Source organism: Schistocerca piceifrons, chromosome 8 (genome assembly GCF_021461385.2).
Source record: "Schistocerca piceifrons isolate TAMUIC-IGC-003096 chromosome 8, iqSchPice1.1, whole genome shotgun sequence".
NCBI classification, from domain to species: domain Eukaryota; kingdom Metazoa; phylum Arthropoda; class Insecta; order Orthoptera; family Acrididae; genus Schistocerca; species Schistocerca piceifrons.
In genome coordinates, this window is record NC_060145.1 from 76,265,698 (window position 1) to 76,289,249 (window position 23,552).

Sequence of the window (23,552 nt, forward strand, 5' to 3'; positions counted from 1 at the left end):
GGTTGTCATTGTTGTTCAGTTGGTCTTCATTTACAGTAGGTCCACTGGGAGACGATATTCCAGTATCCCTAGAGTAATTTTATTTTTCTCACGCGGTGATTTGGTGTAAAAAAATAATAAGAAAGTTTGGTCGTCCATTCCGTATTGTAGAAATTCAGGACCAGATAAAGAGGGTTGATATTTCGTTATTTCGAATTCCTGGAAATCTGAAATACAGCTAGTTTCAAAAGTAATGTTTTAAAAACTAATCTAACGTACAATGAGTATTCCTTGGCTTCTTGTATGTGAGTTCACTTATCTCTGTCTAGACGTTGGTCTGATCACTTCCTCGTTAAGTTCCGTATTTTCGTTTTACCATCATCGACTTCTTCTTCAGTTCTAGGAAGTTTGAAAACAATTTAAAAAGTACACGCAATTGTAATCTTCCACTCCCAGCCCCAAGTCAAAAGTGCAATACATTTCCATACTTTATTCTACATTCTTGGTGTTGGCGCGTTTCTGTACACTTGTTAAAGAAACGTCATTGCTGGTTAAGGAAACGTCATTCCAGGTTAAGGAAACGTATTCCAGTGCAGATCCATTGTCTATCTAGGTTCACTTAGTGAACGTCCAGTTCATGTTGATTAAATTGAAATTATTAGCCATAAAGCCCACAAGTTATGATTTCAATAGGCGTGAACTACGGCCTCTATGAATATTGCGAAGTAATTCCGCAGTGTTGCGATCACCTTTCTCAGGTTAGTAGTACTGTTTACGAATGCGCAGGCTTTCGTATGAGGGTTAACGCTAATGGAAATTAACCGTGTAATGAAGACAGCTGCACACTTTCAGCACATTATCCTGAATGTCTTATTTCCCGTAAATATCCGAATCTATTTACAGTGTAAAAAATTTAGAATAGTCGACGTCAGTGATTATTTGATCGTAGTGAGATACTTTTACCATAGTACTATAGTCAGAAACTTCTTGCACTCTGCTTAGCTGCAGCCATCTGAGAATCTGTTCACTGTAATCAATGGCTGCTATTACCCGTCACTAGATTTGAGTCCACGTGTTTCAAAAAATGGTTCAAATGGCTCTGAGCACTATGGGACTTAACGTCTGAGGTCACCAGTCCCCTACTGCACTTAAACCTAACTAACCTAAGGGCATCACACCCATCCATGCCCGAGGCAGGATTCGAACCTGCGACCGTGGCGGTCGCGCGGTTCCAGACTGAAGCGCCTAGAACCGCTCGGCCACACCGGCCGGCCCTCTAGTTTCACAACGGCTCTTATGTTATCTACGAATTTTTTGATTCGACTCTCACGTTTAGTGGTAGGTCACTGATATGCCAGAGGAATCAGTGGACCTAGGACAGAACCTCGTTGTTACCCCAATCAGATTCAAACTTATTCCATATTTGTTAACACTGAACGACAATCTTCAGCTTACCATTCATTAGATATGAAACAAATTATTAGTCAGCATTTTTCTTAATTCCAAGGTCCAGTTAACGCAAAATTGTAACGTGATTTACAAATCCGTCTATTCTGTTACATCAAAGAAGATACTTGTGTCTTCAGGTAACAACTTGAGACTTTTCGAAGCTGAACTACCTCATAGTAATGGACGTAGTCTCGACTGCATTTCCAGCTGTTTGATTAAGCTGGTTACACATAGAAGTATTAGCCGCGGATGTCCTGGCAAGCAAAATCGATGGAGGCTCGTGCTAATCGCCACACTGCCGGTGTAACATTTCGCCGAGCCGATCAATGGGGACGCTGCCGCTGAGTTTTGGTGCCGGCAGCGGTCGGCGTGTAGTAACATGCTCCCGCTCAATAATCATTTATACAGCGGCAGGAGGTGGAGGAGAGGGGAGCTTAAAACTCGCCATTACCATTATCTTAGTCCGCGGCGGCGGCCGATCGGTTCGATAGCAGACGCGGTGGCAACTGCTGGCCGACATGCAGCCGTCACCGCCCCTCCTCCCCCTTTCCTTACCTCCCCCCTCCCCCCTCTAGCGTCACTAGTCTTTCTGGTGCGGGCACCCCCACGCGCTCACGAAAAGCGGCCGCGATAAAGGCCGATTGCCGTAGTTTTCGCCCACTTCCCACATCGTGCGCAAAAGCTTTACCACTTCCTGACGAGCGGGCCACGCCACGCGAGGAAACTACCCTCCTCCACCTTCCTTTTCCCTCTTCCCCTTCCCGTCCGAGCGTTTAGGAACTACATTTTCATTACAGATGAAATCTGACTCCCTCGCGGGGAGAGCTCTGTGGATCGATAAATATTGCGAACCGCTCTCTGTCTCTCTCTCTCTCTCTCTCTCACTCACTCACTCTCTCACCCACCCACCCCACCCACCCACACACACACACACACACACACACACACACACACACACTTACTTGTCCACTGCAAACGGCAAGAGGATCTCTCGCATGTTCCAACCTTCTTACAGGTCGATGCTGCTGAAAACAGATCACAGATTTGTACAGCAGAGTACATAAGTCATTTTTGGTTTCCAGTAATCCTAAGTTCGTTTCTTGTTTGGAGTTCAGTTTCAGTTATTTTTCTCTATAAGGGGTGTAGTCGTGCATCACTTTGAAAAAATGATGTTACTTGATTAATTTTTTGTTTGGTTGCTGGTATCTGTACCTGTGTGCACTCCTGGTACACATTTAAGTCCCCACGCTACAGTAATGTAGCGCAGCGCTAGAGGACCCAACACAAAATGGCACAAATCATTGATAAAGAGGAAATATGCTCCTGTAGGGGACTGTTACGGTACTGTGGCGTGCAGATTTCAGTTTGTACCAGGACTGCAGATACGCACCTAGTAACAAACAAAAAATTGACTAACTTTATTTTTTTCATCATTATAAAACTTGATGACCACACCTCGTGAATGGCAGTGAAAATTATGCGACTTTGGCAGCAATAGCTAATGCAACTTGCCACTAGCTAATGATGAGTTTATTTGGTAAAACCGGTCTCTGAGGCGCTGTCTTTTAATATTTATTCCTCCCAGAATATTATTTCAACATAGTTACGATAAAAATAAGATCCATACTCATAACTACTGGAGTAGGCGATCAAGTGATAGCAGGTTGCCATAAATAAAATTTGGCTAGTTCCGAACCACTATCTAAGTAAAATTCTGGAAGTAAACATGAGACTGTCATACGCAAAAATTCATTCGGCACAATAACAGGTTATCCAGAAGGCCATGGTGCATCGAGTTTGTAATGAACGAATCGCGATCTGTAGTAGTGTTTATTGATTAAATAATATGATATGGTCCTTGCGTATTTGAGTACGGTACTTTTAGATTTACGGGGCACTGTTTCCAGCTGCAAGACGTTTGGTAGGTTACACTTGAAAGTTTCGTCAATGTCGATGTCGTTATTGACGGAGCTGTAGCGCAGCTGAATGAGGACGGAGAAAGAAAATGTTTAAGGATTCACAGGAAACGTAACTCACACTCGACAGAAGGGTCTCTTACGCACTGCGTCACTTCATTCAGTTGTTTAGTTGTCTAACAACTCAAGAATCCCACATCAAAGAGAAGGTGTGCCGTCACTGGGACTACTCATTTACCATGATATTACGCTATAATGCGTACCTGTATATACCTACACAACTGTTGTCGCAGTTACTGTAGAATCTTTGCTGCGAGTGTGGTATTAGTCTGTGTTATTACCAGAATCGTCGCTTTTTCCATGAGACAATGCACGACATCGTGTAGTGCGATGGTCAATAAATGTGTAGATTCCTCGTATGTCTGTAACCTTTTAAGGTACGCTAAGTTCTGAACCAGGATGCTGGTTTTGTGTATGGAAGTGAAACTCCGGTAAAAGTCTCGGAGTTTTGTTTTATTCCTGTAGCGCCTATTACGTTATTTGTGCAACATATAAAGCGTTTCCGTCGGAGCAGACCAAATTACGCCTTGCAGATGTCCAATGCTTGTCGCTCGCTTCGGCAGCTCTGGTGATGTTTTCAATGTTTGGTTCCACAGGCCACCGGCCAGCTCCCCGAGTGACGTCTTCGGCCACCGCACCGCAAATAATTCGGTGTCGCGTCCGCCCTGAGGAATTTCACGCGTCCGGCAAGGCCAGCGATCCAGCCACTGAGTATGCGCACCAACAGTTTTCTCTCTGGCACCGTTGGGCTTTTCTGAAGTTCTTCTTCTTCTTGTTCCTCTGCTTCTTTTTCTTCTTCCCCCTTCATCTCTTTTCTTCCTGTGTCGATGGTACTTCACTGACTGTTAGGATATAACTGCTACTTCTAGGGATATTAGCACCAATTGCTCTCAGGACTGAATCTACATGTTCTCTGCTTCTTCTTGGCAGCTCATCTCTTGGGCACGAGATAATTGTGCACTGGGCTTTCGAGGTGGTATATATATATATATATATATATATATTTTTAAAGTTGTCGCTATTGTACAAAGCATACCGTTTCAAATTTTTGCATGGCCATGTTCATAGCATGTTTCATATTCATCGAAATGATCTGCAGCGAGATATGAATGAATTATATCAGGCGTTCGGAAAAAAAAATTCATTGCCTTTACTTGAGAGCGAGGTGTAACCTGTACATCCTATTCACCTCCCGCAATCCGTCGGCTACGACTAAAACACTTGCCTGACCGGGGTTGGAACCCCTACACTTCCGCTCCCCGGGAAAAATTTAAAACTATAGCCTTCCGACCGCAGGTAACAGGTCCAGTCTGTTCGTACTCATAGTTTCAACTTGCAAAGAGTGTCTAACATGGCAAACACCGCGACGTCAGTGATAAATTTCATTTTAGGAAAAAGAAAGTGTTCTCACGCTACTGCCTCTAAAACTCAAAGTGGTCATCATCACGGAAACCTTTTGAACTGACAAAGAATACTCTCCCGTAGACTTCATAGTAACGCTACATTGCTACGCTGCGCAAGAAAATGAACGGGACACTTTTTGAAACCTCGTTATCTTTTCCCATTGCGGCCCAGAAATCCGAAATTGAGTTTGAAGATGTCTGCAAGCTTCTTCTGTAATGATGCAAAAGCGTGGTGCCATGCAACGTCATTCTCTGGCTCGGCAGCGCTTCGAACAGCAAGGGCCAGACGTTCACGTGAAGTTTACGCTGTGTCACAATGGCACCAAATTTCACTATAGTTCTGGCTAACCACTGCGGACGTGTCACATCGTGGGAAGGTCATCATATTTCTCCTCACCCACGTCAGAACGACGCGCTCAGGGTTGAAATCACGCTGCTTTGGTATGGGTGGCCGAGGAAAACACTTCGGACACACCACTGCTCAGAACTGACAGGAAAAGTCGTGAGGAGATGCCGTAACGGACGTGAATGAAACCACACCTTCCCTTGGGGTGTTCATTGTGACTCACTTTGCAATCGAAAACAACAGTTTACCGTGCGATGCGTCACCAGACGACGTTCTTGATATTCTTTGGCACTGCTGACACCTCCCTAGACAACTAAAACCTTCTCTAAGGACATCACAGGGCTGCAACCGCACTGAACGCGACTCTGTAATTTTGCAGCGCAGTATAGAACGCATGTCATTTGTGATAATTCTAACCTGTGAACTTGACAGAAGCGATGTTATGCGCCTTCTACCAAGTTGAAGCCGTGATATCTAGCTGATTGACTTCAGATGAAAGTTCTAACAATGCACAAAATTTCCATGGACAACGGTGACTGGAGCTGAATATGAAATCTTATTGCATTTGTTTGTTGAAGGGCTTGCGGCTATGGAATGGGTCCATTCGGCATGTCCGCTCTGTCCACAACAGAATGTGTACCTATTTACTCAGCTGGGTATATTTGTTGGTCAATATCGGGAATCAAAAAGTGATTCAGGTATTTCTCCTCAGATTTTTGCTAGAGGGTATACTTTAGAGTGTCCGTCCCTCGTGGTCTCGCGGTAGCGTTCTCGCTTCCCGAGCACGGGGTCCCGGGTTCGATTCCCGGCGGGGTCAGGGATTTTTCCTGCCTCGAGATGACTGGGTGTTGTGGTGCCGTCTTCATCATCATCATTCATCCCCATTACGGTCGGAGGAAGGCAACGGCAAACCACCTCCATTAGGACCTTGCCTAGTAAGGCGGTGCGGGTCTCCCGCATCGTTCCCCTACGCTCTGTAAAAGAAGCATGGGACTTCATTTCCATTTATTTCATACTTTAGAGTGTACAGCCAGCGTGATCGTCCCATTTGTTGCATGATATTTTGAGGGAAGACCGGGTCGTTTTAGATTTTTAAAAGGTGGGTATAGAGGTGGTTAGAGTCCAGACATTGAACGTGTTGAGGCCATTGGTCACTAAAAATTGACGATAACGAAAGATCTGTCTCCGAAATATTGAGCAATAGAAAGGAGTTACGAACGTTGCTGACGTCAGAAATGTCTCTTGTACCAGTGAAACTAGTAAAGGACCTAATCGTTCAAAAGAATATGGAACGTCGTGTATGAGTATGTCACGCGTTAGAGTATATCCTCCCCTTCCCGAGAGATACTTACGACTGCCTTTTCTCGTCTGAAACCAGATTTTTCTCAATTTCTTACAATCGGGGACGGTTCCCTCGAGCAACCCAATTCCATCCTCAGCTTCGGCAGGGAATTAGTCTCTAAAAGTTCTTTATGCAGAACGCTTGACTTGTAGCGCACGCGTCTGGAGTTTGATGAGCATTTCTGTGGCGCTCTCTCGCTTACCGAAGGAGATTTGACCGAAGTTACTGCGAGAGACTCAGATGCTACTTCCTCAGACTATGCTCAGCTTTGTACGGTTTGTTGCGTGGAATTTCGTTTCGTCTACTAGCAAATCAGTGTTAGAACTGTATTAAATTATTCATGTTCCCAAGACAAGCTATAGCATTTCATCAACAGATATACAAACTACTTGTTTCAAAAAGTAATGGGTTACATTTAATTTTCGGTAAATAATTTTACAAACGTAAATTTTGTAGGCGACTGTAAGAAAATGTGTTACGTTTCAGAAATCGCAATTGAGAATTCTACTTAGATGATGGCGCACAGAGGATCCGGGTTTATCTGCAGTATAGCGAAGCAATTTTTTACAGTTTTCGCAGTGGGAAGCCGATGTAGAGATCTGAGGCAGAACTGGATGTCGAGGAGAATAGTGCCACGGTCGTTGACATTCGCAGGCAGTCGCTCTCCGCGGCTGCAGTCGTCCGCGCCTGCCTCACTCTCGGTGCCTTCAAAGGCGGGCGCGCCGGCGGAGCACTCGAACAGTGACGTCGGGCGTGCAAGAAGCGCGCGGCCCTTCTTTGAGCCGCGCGACCCGGGGCGCACGCGGCCACGCGCCTGCTCGCACGCACGCACGCCGCCGCCGACACACGCAACCGGCGCTGACCGCGAGGCGCGAGCGGAACGCCGGGACGGCCGGCTTTGAGCAGGCGTCCGCGTGCGAGCCGCACCGAGCCTCTCTTGTTGGGCCAGTGGGTATTTCTCCACGTCGATGAAAGCAAGTACTCCTTGTCTCCTCCTTCCTTTTATCTCCTCGCGCTGAGACGTCCTTAGATTCGCCATCCGGTTCTCGCAGGCCGAGAAACTCAGTGTCAGCTTCAGTCACGTAAATTTTCCGAAATTTACTGCCATGTCGCGTTTCGGAAGCAAGCTGCCAGTAACACGTGCCAGACCAGCATTTACACGTAAATTGTGAATTCAGACTCCTGTTAAAGTGTGAAATGATTTCTTACCGAGTGTGCCAGTGAGGTTATGTTCCGAAATATTCGTATCCATGTAGTGGCAAAATATCTTTGTATGAAATTCAGAGCACAAGAACAGATACAGCACAGTGCATGTCATCGTAACCATCTGTATGGGAAAGTGTGAAATGATGGTGATTTATCATCAAAATACCGGCGTTACCTGGCAGACTGTTATCGAGTAAAGTTCTGTATACTGAAGTGAAGGAATGCTTTAATGTCATACCTGGAATTAACGTCCTTCGCCTATCGCACGTCCGTTACAAACGAGAACGTAACTAGTTATACACACCTACGCCAGAAATGCAACGCCACGCCTTAGACAGCCGCACAGTAATCTTACGGTAGTCTTTTATGCAGTCATTTCTTTCAACGGTATTGTAAGTAACGCAGTTCGTCGCCATATTGTGTCTCTCTTACACAACGGAAAATCGTCGTACTTCATTTTAGGAAACAAGCTTTGTGCCGTTATGTGGTGGTATAGAACTTAGAAAATATATTCTTTTAACGTAACAGTAACCAATTTTGGAGCGTGAGAATGGCTCAAGTTCCAGGTGGCAAATACCGCCATGAGTGGCATTTTTCAAGAGAGAGTGTAACTTAGCGTCTGGAAAGAAATCTTTAAGTAGTGTAGTCAAGGTATCTTCTTATTATCGTTATATGAATACGGTAGTTACTTGAGAGGGTATTGCACTGGGAAAGATTTCGACATACTCCGTTACATATGCTAACGAAAATAACGACAATTCTGCGACCTGGGAAGTTAAATGGTTCAAATGGCTCTGAGCGCTATGGGACTTAAGTTCTGAGGTCATCAGTCCCCTAGAACTTATAACTACTTAAACCTAACTAACCTAAGGACATAACACACATCCATGCCTGAGGCAGGATTCGAACCTGCGGCCGTAGCGGTCGCGCGGTTCCAGACTGTAGCGCCTAGAACCGCTCGGCCACTCCGGCCGGCTGGGAATTTAAATATAACATTCGGATTGCATTCAAGAAGCACTGATATTTCAGTCAGTCTTAGAAACTGGCTTCGAATGTGACCAGCATACTGCTCTCCCGACCCCTAACGTTGCATTTCATAGCCGGAACGTCTCCTTTTACTTCACGCAGTTCCCGAGTTACCCTCGCGACGCCTAGTGGTCTTCGTTCATGGCTTCCCACTACGAAAATTGTAAAAATTGCTTCGCTATACTGCAGATAAACGCGGATCCTCTGTGCGCCATCATGTAAGTAGAATTCTCAATTGCGATTTCTAAAACGTGACACATTTTCTTACAGTCATCTACAAAATTTTCGTTTGTAAAATTATTTACCGAAAATTAAATGTTACCCATTACTTTTTGAAACAAGTAGTTTGTATATCTGTTAATGAAATGCTATAGCTTGTCTTGGGAACATGAATAATTTAATACAGTTCTAACACTGATTTGGCAGTAGACGAAACGAAATGCCGCGCAACAAACCGTACAAAGCTGAGCATAGTCTGAGGAAGTAGCATGTGAGGACAGAAAGACATCGAGCTGCAGGTCTCTTGCGGTAACTTCGGTCAAATCTCCTTCAGTAAGCGAGAGAGCGCCACAAAAATGCTCATCAAACTCCAGACGCGTGCGCTACAAGAGAAGCGTTCTGCATAAAGGAGACGTTTCTTTTCCGTAAAATTCCGAGAACGTACGTTCTGTGAAGAGTCAGGCAACGAATTTCTTCATTCCATGAACATCTCGCGAAAGGACGACGAGGGAAAATCCGTGATATAAGCGGGCACACGGCGCCACTCGCGAGTGGATCGGAAAGCGGGGAAATTTAACAGTGGTACCAAAATGAACCTCCCAGATGACGGCGCAACGAGGCACAGTGCGTGATCTCACCCACAGCCGCTTGCTCTAGGACGGACCGTCACAGGGCTGCCACTGTGCCTACATCATGACTTCGACGCATTACACAAACCGCACCACTGATTTATGTCGCTGGCGTTTCAGTAACAGTCGGAATTTTTATCTTCGGGACTTCGATGTCTCGGCAGAGACGAAATAAGACGGCGTAAACAGCCATTGTTTACTCGCGGAGCAGTGGAATGGCGCGCGGCGCAGGAGCGCGAGACGACTGGGGAGGCGCCTTCGGCCTTATTCGTTTTATTATCTGATATCGACGCAAAAGTTAATCAGTTTCCTTTATCTCGGCGCCGTTGATTACTCAGCCTCCCAGCAGCTGCCACCTAGAAACCTGTTCCATCAGAGCACGCCGCTGCCGTTACCGCCGTCTGCAAATCGCAGTCTCTCTCTCTCTCTCTCGCTTCGCCTCGTCTTCCAGCTGCCTGCCGCTCCCAGCTTCCGGGCCCGAGACAAAACACGGCCCGCTCCGTGCAAAGGCGCACCTCCGCACTTCTCCAATCGACTGATTTGTCTCCCCCCCCCCCCCCATATCCCCCATTCCCACCCGGCAATTTAATCTTGCGGTGACTTAGCCCGAATAATATTAACATCCTGCTGTATACACTTTGTTTTAGGATCTTGTTTTGCTGCTGCCTTGCGCTACATCAGTGCATTGCAGCATTAATGGTATGCTGACAGATAAAATATCGAGGCGTAACGCTGTGGAACGACACGAAACGAGAGAAGCACGTAAGGTCAGTTTATAGCGAAGGTCGAATGGTTTATTGGAAGAGTTATGGGCAAATATAATGCACCCGTAACGGAGTCGGCGTACAGAACGCGTGTATGAAAAATGGTACAATTGGCTCTGAACACTATGGGACTTGACATCTATGGTCATCAGTCCCCTAGAACTTAGAACAACTTAAGCCTAACTAACCTAAGGACAACACACAACACCCAGTCATCATGAGGCAGAGAAAATCCCTGACCCCGCCGGGAATCGAACCCGGGAACCCGACCGTGGGAAGCGAGAACGCTACCGCACGACCACGAGGTGCGGACACGCGTGTATGATTCATTCATGAGTGCTGCTCGAGTGCTCGCGATCCACACCAGGTCTGATCCAAGAGCAGGCATTGAAGCGGTTTAGAGGTGAGCTGCTGAATTTGATACTGGTCGGTTTGGACAGTACGAGATAGTAACCGAGCAGTTCTGTATCAACAGTATGAAAATAATAGCTTCAAGCCCAATGGCAATCTCTATCCCTACTGATATACGTGTAAAATCAGATAGAAAAGCAAATAAAAAGGTCATCAGTACCAGTCCGCGCATTTAATTCAACGAAAGTTCAAAGGATTTTTTAATACACACAAGGGAGGGAAGGTTACATTTTAACGTCCCGTTTATTACGGTGATATTAGGAACAGGAAACAAGTTTTGACAGGACACGGATGGGGAACGGCGATAAGCCGTGTCCTTTTCGGAGGAGCCACTCCAGCGTTCGCCTTAAGCGCTTCAGAAAAACCACAGGAAACCTAAATTTAGGCGCAATCTTTCCGAATGCGAGTCAAAATGCGGCTTCTCGCCCAGGTTAACCCACAAATGGTTCAAATAGCTATGAGCACTATGGGACTTAACTTCTGAGGTCATCAGTCCCCTAGATCTTAGAACTACTTAAACCTAACTAACCTAAGGACATCACACACACCCATGCCTGAGGCAGGATTCGAACCTGAGACCGTAGCGGTCGCGCGGTTCCAGGCTGTAGCGCCTTGAACCGCTCGGCCACTCGGGCCGGCGGTTAAGCCACAGATAACTCATCTAACGAAGTACGCATTAAAAACTTTCTGTCCTCAGAAACAAGTAGCTGGTCCACCAGCAATGTCTGCAAATATTTCACAGGATGATCGGATATAGATAGTGCGACATCGACCGCGATTATTATAAAATCTCGTTTGGGAGCTTTGATGTTTACGAAAGCTGATGTCGGCGCGGAGAGTCACAGAACAGTCGCTGGCGTTCCTAGAGCGACTGCAGCCACAGCGCGTAAATTTAGCTGTCGGGAGCCAAAGGCGCGAGTCACCGAGGTGGAGACCTCAATCCGAGTGCAGCGACGGCCGCCATGCCAGCAGCCGTGCTCCGCTGCACCACCTGCGCGCAGCACACATTCTCCCAGGCCACCCGAACCAGCAGCCTAGCTGGCGCAGTTCTCGTCCACGTATTTGCAGCAGTTGTGGAAGCAGAGCGACCGACCTAAACATCTGTCGTAGTGTGGTTTCCAATTTCCAGTGCCCTCGTCATAGAAAGCAGCCGCCTGTGCTTTCCGCCAATTCCCGACACTGGCCTGCAGCTTGCTGTCTGTGCCAAAATGCTGTCCTCTTAGCCAGCGGTTCAGCGAGCGAAGAGATGAAAGTCTGAGGTAGCCAAGTCTGGGATGCACAGAGTGTGATCAAACACTTCCCATCGAAAATGCTACAGAAGCGCCGATGTTGTATCTGCAGGGTACGGTCGGCAATTGTCGTGGAGAAGGAAACGCATGACAGTTATGTTACGCAGGTTGCATGAAATCAGGTGGAACTCCTCAGCAGGCACTTGACACTTGGTGGAAGACTGTTGTTCTAAGCATCTCTACGTGCTCACTATGCAGTCAGAACTGGAACATGAGACATAACGCGATACTACAGACAGTCGTTAATTTCACGGCCAGTAGGAGGTTTAAAAGAAATAAAATAAAAACTCTTGCATCGCCAACTACAACTACACGGGACAAATGGTTCAAATGGCTCCAAGCACTATGGGACTTAACACCTGAGGTCATCAGTTCCTAGACTTAGAACTGCTTAAACCTAACTAACCTAAGGACGTCACACAGATCCATGCCCGAGGCAGGATTCGAACCTGCGACCGTAGCAGCAGCGCAGTTCCAGACTGAAGCGCCTAGAAACGCTCGGCCACAGCGCCCGGCTACACAGGACATATTTTGATTATCAATGTGCGTGTTAATAAAAATATTCTCAGTTTGATATTTTTTTTATTTCGCCATTTGGAGTAACATTTTTGTACGTCGCTTCAGTGTTATGAGGATGTTGTTGTTTGACTACGTTTATAAACACTTGTGTTACAATGCACTAGATTAGATACTATTTAACACTCTCTCCCTTTCATTTCGTCAGACTCACACAATCAAATGAAACTTCTTAATGACATCAGCAAAGGTATCCATTAGGCCTACGATCTGACAGGCCACTTTCTCTATGGTGATCAGATTCATGGCGTAGTGTTTTCCAGAGCAGAAATCCGATTTTTTGAAAGACAGCATTATTCCAGTGACTGTTAAACTTTTTATTTCCACTATTGCAGTTTCGGCCTTAGGCCATTATCAAGTGCAGATGTTTTGACTTTAAGCCATATCAACTTTATATAGCCTGACACATTTATATGTCGTTGTCATTTGCTGTTATATACATTTCGTAACGCTGCTAAGTAGTGCGAGCACACATGTTAGCGTTACGAATGTATATAGCAGCAAACGACAACGACATACAAATATGTCAGCCTGCATGAAGTTGACATAGCTTAAAGCCAAAACGTCTGCACTTGATAATGCGCTAAGGCCGAAATTGCAATACTGGAAATAAAAAGTTTAACAGTCACTGGCGTAAACATGATGTCTTTCAAAAAATTTTACATGACTGTGAACCCCAGTTATGAATAGTTAAGAAATACGATAGCCGGCCGAAGCTAGCACACGTGTATCCTCGGTAGGTAGCCAGTGACTAAGTCAGACGATTGATACTGTTTCACTGGGGACAATCGCTGGCAACCGTGATACGAGTTAATTAATCGACTGCATTACATGGAAGCGAGCCATCTGCTCTAATTCACTCACCATCCGCGCAAGTGACCTAGTGGAAAATGTAACGACATTCCGCCTCGCACTAGAACTCGTCTCCGCAGGATGAGCAGTGATTACGAAACACTGTTCCCTAGAGAAGAACCAGTTTCACCTTCGTGGCAAAACCACGAGGGCAAGGAAAAATATACGCTTGTTATACGCGTGACATTTCGATTCGATCGTTTCGTTGCCTGTATTCGGGAGTGTATGGTGTACCTTACATTGGTATGTACCTCGGTGACTAAGAGAACTAGCTACCTCGCCACATGCGTTTAATGGCGAACAGAGGCTTTCCAAAATGTAAAGGAAATAAGGCGGCTACGAATAGAACCGCGCACTTCTGGAATGTTGACCCAGCACAGGAGCGGAGCTGTCGATCAGTGTACATATTATTAAATATTATTTTCTCATTTTCAGAGATGTAAATGGTCTTTATGACCTCAGTGGACCGTACGAAAAAGGGACAATACCAGTTAGAGACAAGATTCCAATTCGTTCACTTTTATTGGGGATATTGAAACCTGTTTATCGCCGTGGCGACGCTATTTCGAAAGGTCTTTCAGTCACTAACCCGCCACCTACGCGCCAAGTAGGATAACGTGGGAAAATGAGAAGGAAAGACGAAAATAAGAACGAGGAAACATTAGTAAAAGAAACTTTTACACCGTGCGCCTGGCTGTATATCACGGTGCGGCAACACGTGGCGATCCCACAGAGACTATAATGTTTAGAGAAACCTGTTCGGTTATGACGTCTGCTGCCGCTGTTTAGTATTTGGCGAGTGTTCGGCTGTCGGCGTGTCCGTGAATAGTTGCGAGTGTCACCGGCCGATACGTGTCATAAATATTGTCAGTGTGTGTGTGTGTGTGTGTGTGTGTGTGTGTGTGTGTGTGTGTGTGTGTGTGTGCGTGTGTGTGTATGTGTGTGTGCGCGCGCGCATCTGCGCGTGCGTGTTTTGGCGCCCACTTCCTTTCGTAGTATGTACCAGTATGGTGGAAACTACGCGATGTCGGCTTTCGGGAATACCTGCTCACAGTTTGATGCATAATACGACGTTACCTCTGGCACCGAGATAATTAACGACCCAACTTTCACTTGCTATTGCTTTTTCAGGGACAGTAGTTCGATTGCGGTAGTTGCATAAACATGCAAAGTATCGTGCTCGTATATGAGCTGCTCGGAAGCCGAACTCAGGGACCTCTTAGTTTTCTTGTCGGGAAAATCTTGGGTAACACCTGCTGGAACGAGCCAGAGCTTAGCACCCTGGCTTGCGTCAGCGTGGTTTGACCGTTGTTCCACAGCTCTTGTCTGAATCCCAGTTGCTCCTTTCTCGATCAAGTTTTATTCTGGTGGAGCGAACTCATGATTTGTTCCACACGCATTGTCACAACCGTTTCTTTTGAGCTGCGTGCCACCCATGACATCGCTGCTGACAAGGCGCCCACATAAGAATAATGAAACTATCATCCAGAACTTGGGTGTTAGCCTGGCGCGATAATGTACCAAAGATACCAACCATCATTATTGCGAACCACCCTCGAATGTGCAGACAAAAGCGTCGACCTTGTAGAAGGGGGACTTGTACTGGCTATTCGTCAGCGAAGATATTTGGCGGTATTACGAATACACTGTTAAGGTAGTAAAATCGTAACGCAAGAATGGCTGGGAGACAGCGAAGGGCAGGCTCAGCCGCCCGGATTGGATCCTTCGTACGCGTAGGTACCTTCGCGATATGTGAGCGTTGTGTGTTTTTAAAGTGTAACTGTTAAGCGTAGATGACTGTAGTGTGTGTGTGTGTGTGTGTGTGTGTGTGTGTGTGTAGTGTGTGTAGTGCGGTGTCATGTGTGTGTTGGATGATGATGATGATGATGATGATGATGATAATGGTGGTGGGAGATATCGCAATGGGGCATGCCGAGCGTAAGTCCCCATCCGACGGACTGATTCACCGTCAATAGTGTCGCATGTCCGCACTTATTGAGGCATAGTGAAAGCGACGTGAGAGTAACCTATATGTGTCGCGAGGAAAGAGTTGCCCTCGTTACGGCGGTTTTGTTTTATCATCTTGAAAGAAAGCACCTGCCCAATATAACATTCACATCACAGTGTGCGACTGAAATGGCACGGAAACTGGAAACGTACGCGGACAGTACGATTCTTGTGGTCAAAACGTCTAACCTGCCCACACAGTAACCGTGAAATTCTGACGGCTTATGGATCTAACGCAATTTCGCATTCAGCGGTGGTGAAATAGTGCCAACAACTTAACCAAAGTCACAGAGACGTGGGCGACGCTGTTCGGGTATTGGAGATCTTGAACCTTGCGATTTCCAGCCTTTCGGAGATCTTGCACCTTGCGATTTCCAGCCTTTCGCAGATCCTGCACCTTGCGATTTGCAGCGTTTCGGAGATCTTGCACCTTGCGATTTCCAGCCTTTCGGAGATCTTGCACCTTGCGATTTCCAGCCTTTCGTCAGTCGGAAGGAACATCTGGGGGACGGAGGTTTTCCAACGACGACGACGTCGTTGTCATAGCGGTTGTCGAATGGTTCCGTGACCAAGGAGCGGATTTCTGTCGTCGAGGAACTGAACGATTGATAGAACATTTAGACAGTCGTTCACAGAGACTTGGTGACTTTGTTGAAAAACAGTGTCATGTATAAGTGTCAATGTGAAGTGTAGTATAGAACTCAGTAAAAGTAATTGGCCTGGCATAATAATATGTAACTTACTTACGGGAACATACGTATTGCTGCAGAGAGAATATCAGCACGATCTTCTTTTGGTACACTCTTTATCAAACTGTATTTCCATGAAGAATTGAAGGTCATCACCGTAATGTATTACATCACAGGTAAAACGAAAATTCTACTTCGCGGATTTTAGTCGATGACAGCAAGATGCAGAAAGTGAAAGTGTCAGAAGACGCATACACAAATGCGTTGCGGCCATTTTGTAGTCTCTTGCAGATAGGCAACACAAAACAGATAGGCAACATAAAGACCGGAAACTGGAGAGAACACACCGTTATAGACAGCAGATGTTCGAGTGTCATCTTTTCGAATGCACGCACAATTCTAGGCACACCTCTCCACCGTCTTTTTTGAAGCATGAACGTAGAATCCAGCAAGTGATTAATATTTATTTCGTGACCATCCCATGTAAAGTAGCATGTTGTATTACTGACAGTGCGAGTATGTTTAATGGGTGCAGCATAAATTGGTACGTTCGATTGAACAATTTATTACTGATGCGGAAGAATAGCGATACACGTGGGACGTTTCGGATAAAATGTGTAAGAAAATGAAAACTAGAGAATGGAATATATTTCCTAAAATCACTCTGTTGACTGGCACCGAGTCGCAGAATAGGCTGGCTCTGAGCACTATGGGACTCAACATCTGTGGTCATAAGTCCCCTAGAACTTAGAACTACTTAAACCTAACTAACCTAAGGACATCACACACATCCATGCCCGAGGCAGGATTCGAACCTGCGACCGTAGCAGTCGCGCGGGCAGAATAGGCTCACTGCCTTAAAGGAGTACCGTAATCGTATTTCAATTTATTTTTATGACACAAATAGTATCATTACCTATCGACTTATTACCAAGTTATCATCAGGTGACTTTTGATGTGTTTAAAACGGGCGAAAGAAGAGAGAATGGGAAATACGAGGAAGCTGATTTACAAATCACACTTTCCTCAGTACGCAACTATACATACATGAATACGTTGCACCGTAATTCGTCAGCTGGACAGGTCCGGAGAGGTGCTAACGCTGTAAAAAATCTGGGCTCTGTTTGATGGAATTCAAGCTACAGTTAAGTAAATAAAAGTATAACCACAGTAACCCTTAAATTGCGGATATAAAATTAAAAATACTCACAATAGAAAACTGATTGTGAGGGAAACCCTTTTAAGAGTGAAAACTTGTATAGAATTGCGTAACTACTGGCGCAGTTTTGCTAGCAGTACTCTAGAAGCAGACTAGACGGTGATCGCCCGGAGACGCGATGCGCAAGCAGCAAACTGAAGCTGGCGGCCGCTGTTGTACACAAAACAATCAGAATGACATAAGTGTTAAAGGAAGATTAGAGTTTAATCTCCTGTCACCAGCACAGTCACATTAGAGACGGTGCACAAGTTCGGATTACGAAAGGATGCGGAAGGAAATCGGTCGTGTCCATTTCAGAGAAATCATTCCGTCGTTTGCATGCGGCTATTTAGAGACATCACGGAAAACCTAAATCAGGATGGCTGGAGGGGATTTGAACTTGTCGCCCTCCCGAAATCAAGTCCAGCGCCACCTCACTCGTTACGACTGTTAAGTCAAGCTACAATAATCAGACAAGTGCGAACCGAATGAAAAAGAATCTCAAGAAATCGAAAAAAAGAATAGATATCATAAAACATTAGAAAATACTTCGAAAAACGCTTTGTTACTAAATTCGCTCAAAACGCTTTGTTACGCAGTTCGCTCTTTTGCTTCACGGTAAGTATGAAGTGTAGCAGAGAGACGTAACGGGCATGCGTGAGTATATATAGTGACTGTGATCGTGTGGAACGGGCTCGATACGGGCTGAAGATGGCGTTGACCCACTGCGCGGCAGACGATGGCCTAAGTTACGCAGAAAAGAGTGGCCCTATTGACTGCCGAATGTCCAATCGGAGATCCCCCGCCCGGCGCGGAGTAACTTGTTGCTCCGCTCCGGCGGTTCTTTTTTTCCCCTGCGCACCCTTTTTCGCGCCAAAAGCCGATCGTCGCCGCGGCGCCCGGGCAGGGGGCGGCGGGGGCGAGCGCCGAGGGGGGGGGGCGGCAGCGCTCGGGGGTGGAGGGGAGGTGCTGAACGCACCAGCTCAGTTGAATGCGGGGGCCACGTAACTCGGCCGCCAAAGCGACAGGTCCACGGTCAGCTGGGCCGCAACAATGCCCCTCTGCAGCCCGGGGGCTCGCTATTGTGGCACTCCGCTCTCCATTGTCGCGTCCGACCGATGTACGCACGGATTATTGAATCCCGGCTCACACACACACAATTTTAATTGACGCAATTTTCCGTGAAATCGGCAAGGCAGGTAACTATTTGGGACGCGCGCGCTCGGCCGGTCGGCGCACAATGGGACGGCGGGGAAGGGGGGCCGCAATAGTCGCACCATTATAGTAAATAATAGAAACACGTTGATGATTCGCCGGACCAAGAAGGGAAAAAAAGTTCTCGCCGCCACAATGAGAGCGCATCGCGTTTGTGCCGATTAATATGTGTTTTAGCCGGACGAATATACAGCATTATCTGCGCTGACTGAAACCCAATTTCTCGCCACGGTGACGAGAAATTTTGCCGTCCCGGAGTCCTGCATTTCCGCACCGTTCCCTCTAGCGCACTCAAAACCGCCCGCGACATTTCCGAGAGCAATTCCGCTTTCGGCAGTGAAAATATTATCGCTTAAAAATGACCCGCAACACAGGCGGTGCGCGCGTTTTCCGGCAGTCCTGTTCTTTTGTTACTCCGCTCTACAATGGGATACACGCGACGGGCGAACGGCTAGCTTTCTATCGGACGATTCGCGTCGCTCCGGTGGGTCGTCGGTACGCGTTAAACGTTCCCACTAAACAACACACAGCGCTGGAAATTTTCCCATTCAGCGTCCCGATGAAGAAGGTTCATTACCGCTTTTCTGTGCTACTGAATCGGCATATTCCTTTCAGATTTCCCCTTCTCCGGCCGCTGGTGGGGAATCCCCCAACGGCAGAGGCTAATTACGGCTCTCATAATGGGATAAATAGATTGTAACAGAGCATAATGCCAATTACGCTTCAGGTTTATGCATAATTAACGCATCTGTTAACCGTCGGGGAAAAGGCTACAATATCGACGGTAATGATGCCTCGAAATTCTTAAACGGTTAAATAAATCAGTCGTGCGAAGGAGGACGCCTCTTTCAGACCGCTTGTCAAAGGAGACGCTCCGCAGCCGCGCCCTCGAAGGTCTTTGCTCAAGCATTCGGATGTGAAAGAGAAATACGAACTGAAATCTCGTTACTGTATTTACACGGAAACCTTACGAAGAAGTAGCTGCCGTCGTGTAGCAGCCCCAATATGTGGTCTTGCTGCATGTAACTTATGGCTTCCACAAGAATACAGTTTAAAAAATAAAAGGATCTGCTACGGGGGAGTACTGTTCCTATTGTGCCAGTAGACGACCAGTCTGCTTACTGGTAGAAAAGCAAGCAAGGGCGGAGTTTCGCCAGGTCATTGGAGACGCCTGGACAAGACTGGGGGGGGGGGGGGACGTTTTGACATGGGTATTTTAAGGAGTGATACCGGCATCGTCTTGAAATCCAGGGGAAAACTCTAGTTACACGTGACTGAAAAGACGTTTGAATCCTTCATCACTCAAATATGAGCCCAGGGCTAAACTACTGCGCCACAACGTTAGGTTCTATTGAGTAATATTGGTACTACTGGGACCATTGTCAAGCTCTGTCCTGCTCGGAATATCGGATGTCTTGGAAGGCTTCACTCGAAAGTGAACTCATGAATTTGTAGGATCACGACCGTATAGACAAACACTGAATTGGTCCCACGCCTTTTAATCTGATTACAGGCACTCTCTCTACTTCTTTATCATTATTTTCATCACGAGTGATGATGATGATGATGACGATGATGACACAAACACCCAGTCCTCGGGCAGAGAAAATCCCCAAACCGGCCGGGAATCGAACCCTGGACCCCATGATACAGGTTACTGTCTGGGTCACTTAGAAAGGATCCTTGCAAACTTTAGTTAAAGCCGAACCCTTTCGGTGTTAAATTTTCTTTGTGGAATGTTACACACAAGTTTATCAAGATTACACAGTTTCTCTTATTGTCCGACATTCTACTCCATATGCACTTTCTGAGCCTAATATTATTTGTGACGACAGTTAAGGGTTTGAAATCCATTCTGTTACACATTCCTAATGAGGAAATTGTCGAAAAGTTGGAATACTATGAAACGACTTTGTTCTGCCATGGGAAGAATTCTGTACCCAGATTGTCCAGGAAGAGTCGCCGTTGTACCAAGTGTCCATAACGATAATAATAATAAAATTTGTTCCGTCCTTTTGTGACAGTTCGTAAGAAAGCTGCGACTGTACACGATTTTTAATGGCATCCACAGACCGTTTCGAGAGCCTGCATCTTCAGAACACAGTGTACGCGAGGATTTGCTCTGATGGCAGCCAATTCTCTGTGTGATACATGATGCCCCAGAAGGAATTGTCAGTATTCATGAATATGATAGCAGTGATCATTCGAAGCAGTAAAGTGTAGTAGACGTACGGTCTGGAATGCATAGCTTAAGAGCTACGTGCACTTCATCCACGGTACTGTGAAAAACATGTCTTCTGTTGCAAGCTCTTTTTTCCATATTTTGAGAGGTAGTAGTATGGGCCATTAAGGAAAATATGCCCAATAAACATCGACTGTAAATTACGTACCTTAAGAGCTGTGAACACTTCATTTTCGCTACTCTGAAGTACGGTTCTTCTACCGAGCAAGTGCTCATATTGTTCAAGGTATGCATTTGAAAACCCACGTTTACTAGTCAATACTTTTTTTTTAATTTGGTCTATCTTGCCTCCACTCAAAATATGGAAAGCAAAGATCTTACAGTAAAAAGGATTTACTTCACACAGTATCGGAGAAGAACCGAGCGAGGTGGCGCAGTGGAGTCGCATTCGGGAGGACGACGGATCGAACCCGCTTCCGGCCACCCGGATTTAGTTTTTCCGTGATTTCCCTAAGTCGCGCAAGGCAAATGCCAGTACGGTTCCCTTGAAAGAGCACGGCCGATTTCCTTCCCCTTCCTTGATACAATCCAAGCTCGTGCTTCGTCTCTAATGACCTCTAAGTCGACGGGACGTTAAACTCAGTCTTCTTTGTTCCTTTTCGAAGAAGTGCTCATGACTCTTAAGGTATGCATTTTAAGCCCGTGTTTACTATGCTGTCATTTCCCTAAATGACTCTGAGCACTATGGGACTTAACAGCTATGGTCATCAGTCCCCTTGAACTTAGAACTACTTAAACCTAACTAACCTAAGGACATCACACAACACACAGTCATCACGAGGCAGAGAAAATCCCTGACCCCGCATCGAACCCGGGAACCCGGGCGCGGGAAGCGAGTGTCGTATCCTGAATACTTACCATTATTCCTGGGGCATCCTTTATATCCTTTACTGAACTGCAGTGAGTCTGAAGTGAAATGTACAACGCAGTGCATCCGGAGCAAATCCAAATGTATACCTCACCAGAAATGTGCTGCGTCCACAGAAAGCCGATATTAAAAACTGTATGACTGACGGCTGTTCTGCAGCACAGTGCTCAACAATCAGGTCATTTGAAGCTTGTTTTCTTTGACCAAAGACTGCCGGCCGGCGTCATGTTAAGGGCACACAACATTGAACTCCGCTTGATCGACTCGCTCGTCCGGTGTGTGATTGGACTCCCTGGCGTCTAAAGTTTCCGGTCAGCGCGCACTCTGTTTGTACAAGTGTGCTGGTTCGCACAGGAGAGTGCCTTGTCAGGGTAGCGACGGGGGAAAGAAACCGCGCCGGAAACGGGCAGTCGTAAATCTCCGAGCCTCCCCCCTACCCCTCCCTTCCCTCCCCTTTCTTTCGACACAGACTCGCCACCCCTCGGCTATATTACCAACATGTGCGGGCCAGCCATCCTGTCCAACCAGAAGCAGGTGGCTCTGCGGAAATGGGGAGAACCAGGAACATCAGCGTCTTGTTAGTATCGCCCCGAAAATAATTATTTCCAAGAGTATACAGTAGTCGTCATCGAAGTATTTTTTTGCTTGGTCCTTCCACCCTGTGTGGTGGGTCCGGCCAAATATTCCGTTGTGCCCGACGCTTCCGTACATCTTATACTCGAATGTCGTATATCGGTACTTCCGATAACCTGAAAGGTGGTCGGCTTCGTTATTTTTTATTTTAGTCGTGTTACAAAATAAAAATTTATTTGAAACTATATTAAATTTAACAGCTTCATTAGCTAACAGTCTCCCTTTACGTGACAAGAAACTCGAGCTGCTCATTACTTATTGGTCAGTATGGAAAAGGAAACTATTTTACAAAGCATTAATCGAAAACCAACAATGCGATACTATCATTTCATTTTCATTTAATCGAAAACCGACGGCAACTATCTTGTAACCTCATTGTGGTGCAAAATAAGACGAAGGAAGTCATCTAGTCAGTTTTGGAACTATTTTTAAGAAAGGAAAATAATTGGCTTTCGCGAGGTGCCCGTGCAGCCACCTCAACAGTGGAAAGGCGATACGACAGTGTGTTACGACAATTCAGAAGATACATTAGGGTGAAGTCAGTTCGTGCCCTGGTACGAAGTTAAATAGAGCGAAGACTTGTTATGTGGCGCCTTGCATGCTAATACGATGCGAAAATAAGGGCAATACATAGCCAATCCCCGAGCGGAGAAATCTACGACCCGGCCGAGAATCGAAGCTGGATCTCTTCGGTTAGCAAATTGCCGCTCTGACACCGCAATTGCAGAGGCGTTGAAACTTCATCAATTGTAAAGTAATACCGTCTCTGCTGGAAAGAAATTCATCCTTACGCAAGGCACTGGCTGTCTGTAAAATCATTTTAGCTACAATGGTATGCGAGTTGTCGGCACAAACCTTGTGTCCTGTGTTAAAATGAACATATTACGTTTTTAACGCATGGTAACAGCGGCAGCGAAAAAAAGTTCTAGCACGTCTGAAACTATGAGAAAAAGACAGTGCAGCATCGGAAACCATGAAAACTGCTTAACGTAAGGCTCACATAAAATTGGCTGCACAAAATAATTGCAGTGTTAGGTGAGACTGATAAGAAACAAACATCCACTGCGGATATCACAGAAAGTGCTGCAGCACGTTTGTATAAAGAAAAAATGGATAACCTTTGAGCCGGCCGGTGTGGCCGTGCGGTTCTAAGCGCTTCAGTCTGGAACCGCGTGACAGCTACGGTCGCAGGTTCGAATCCTGCCTCGGGCATGGATGTGTGTGATGTCCTTA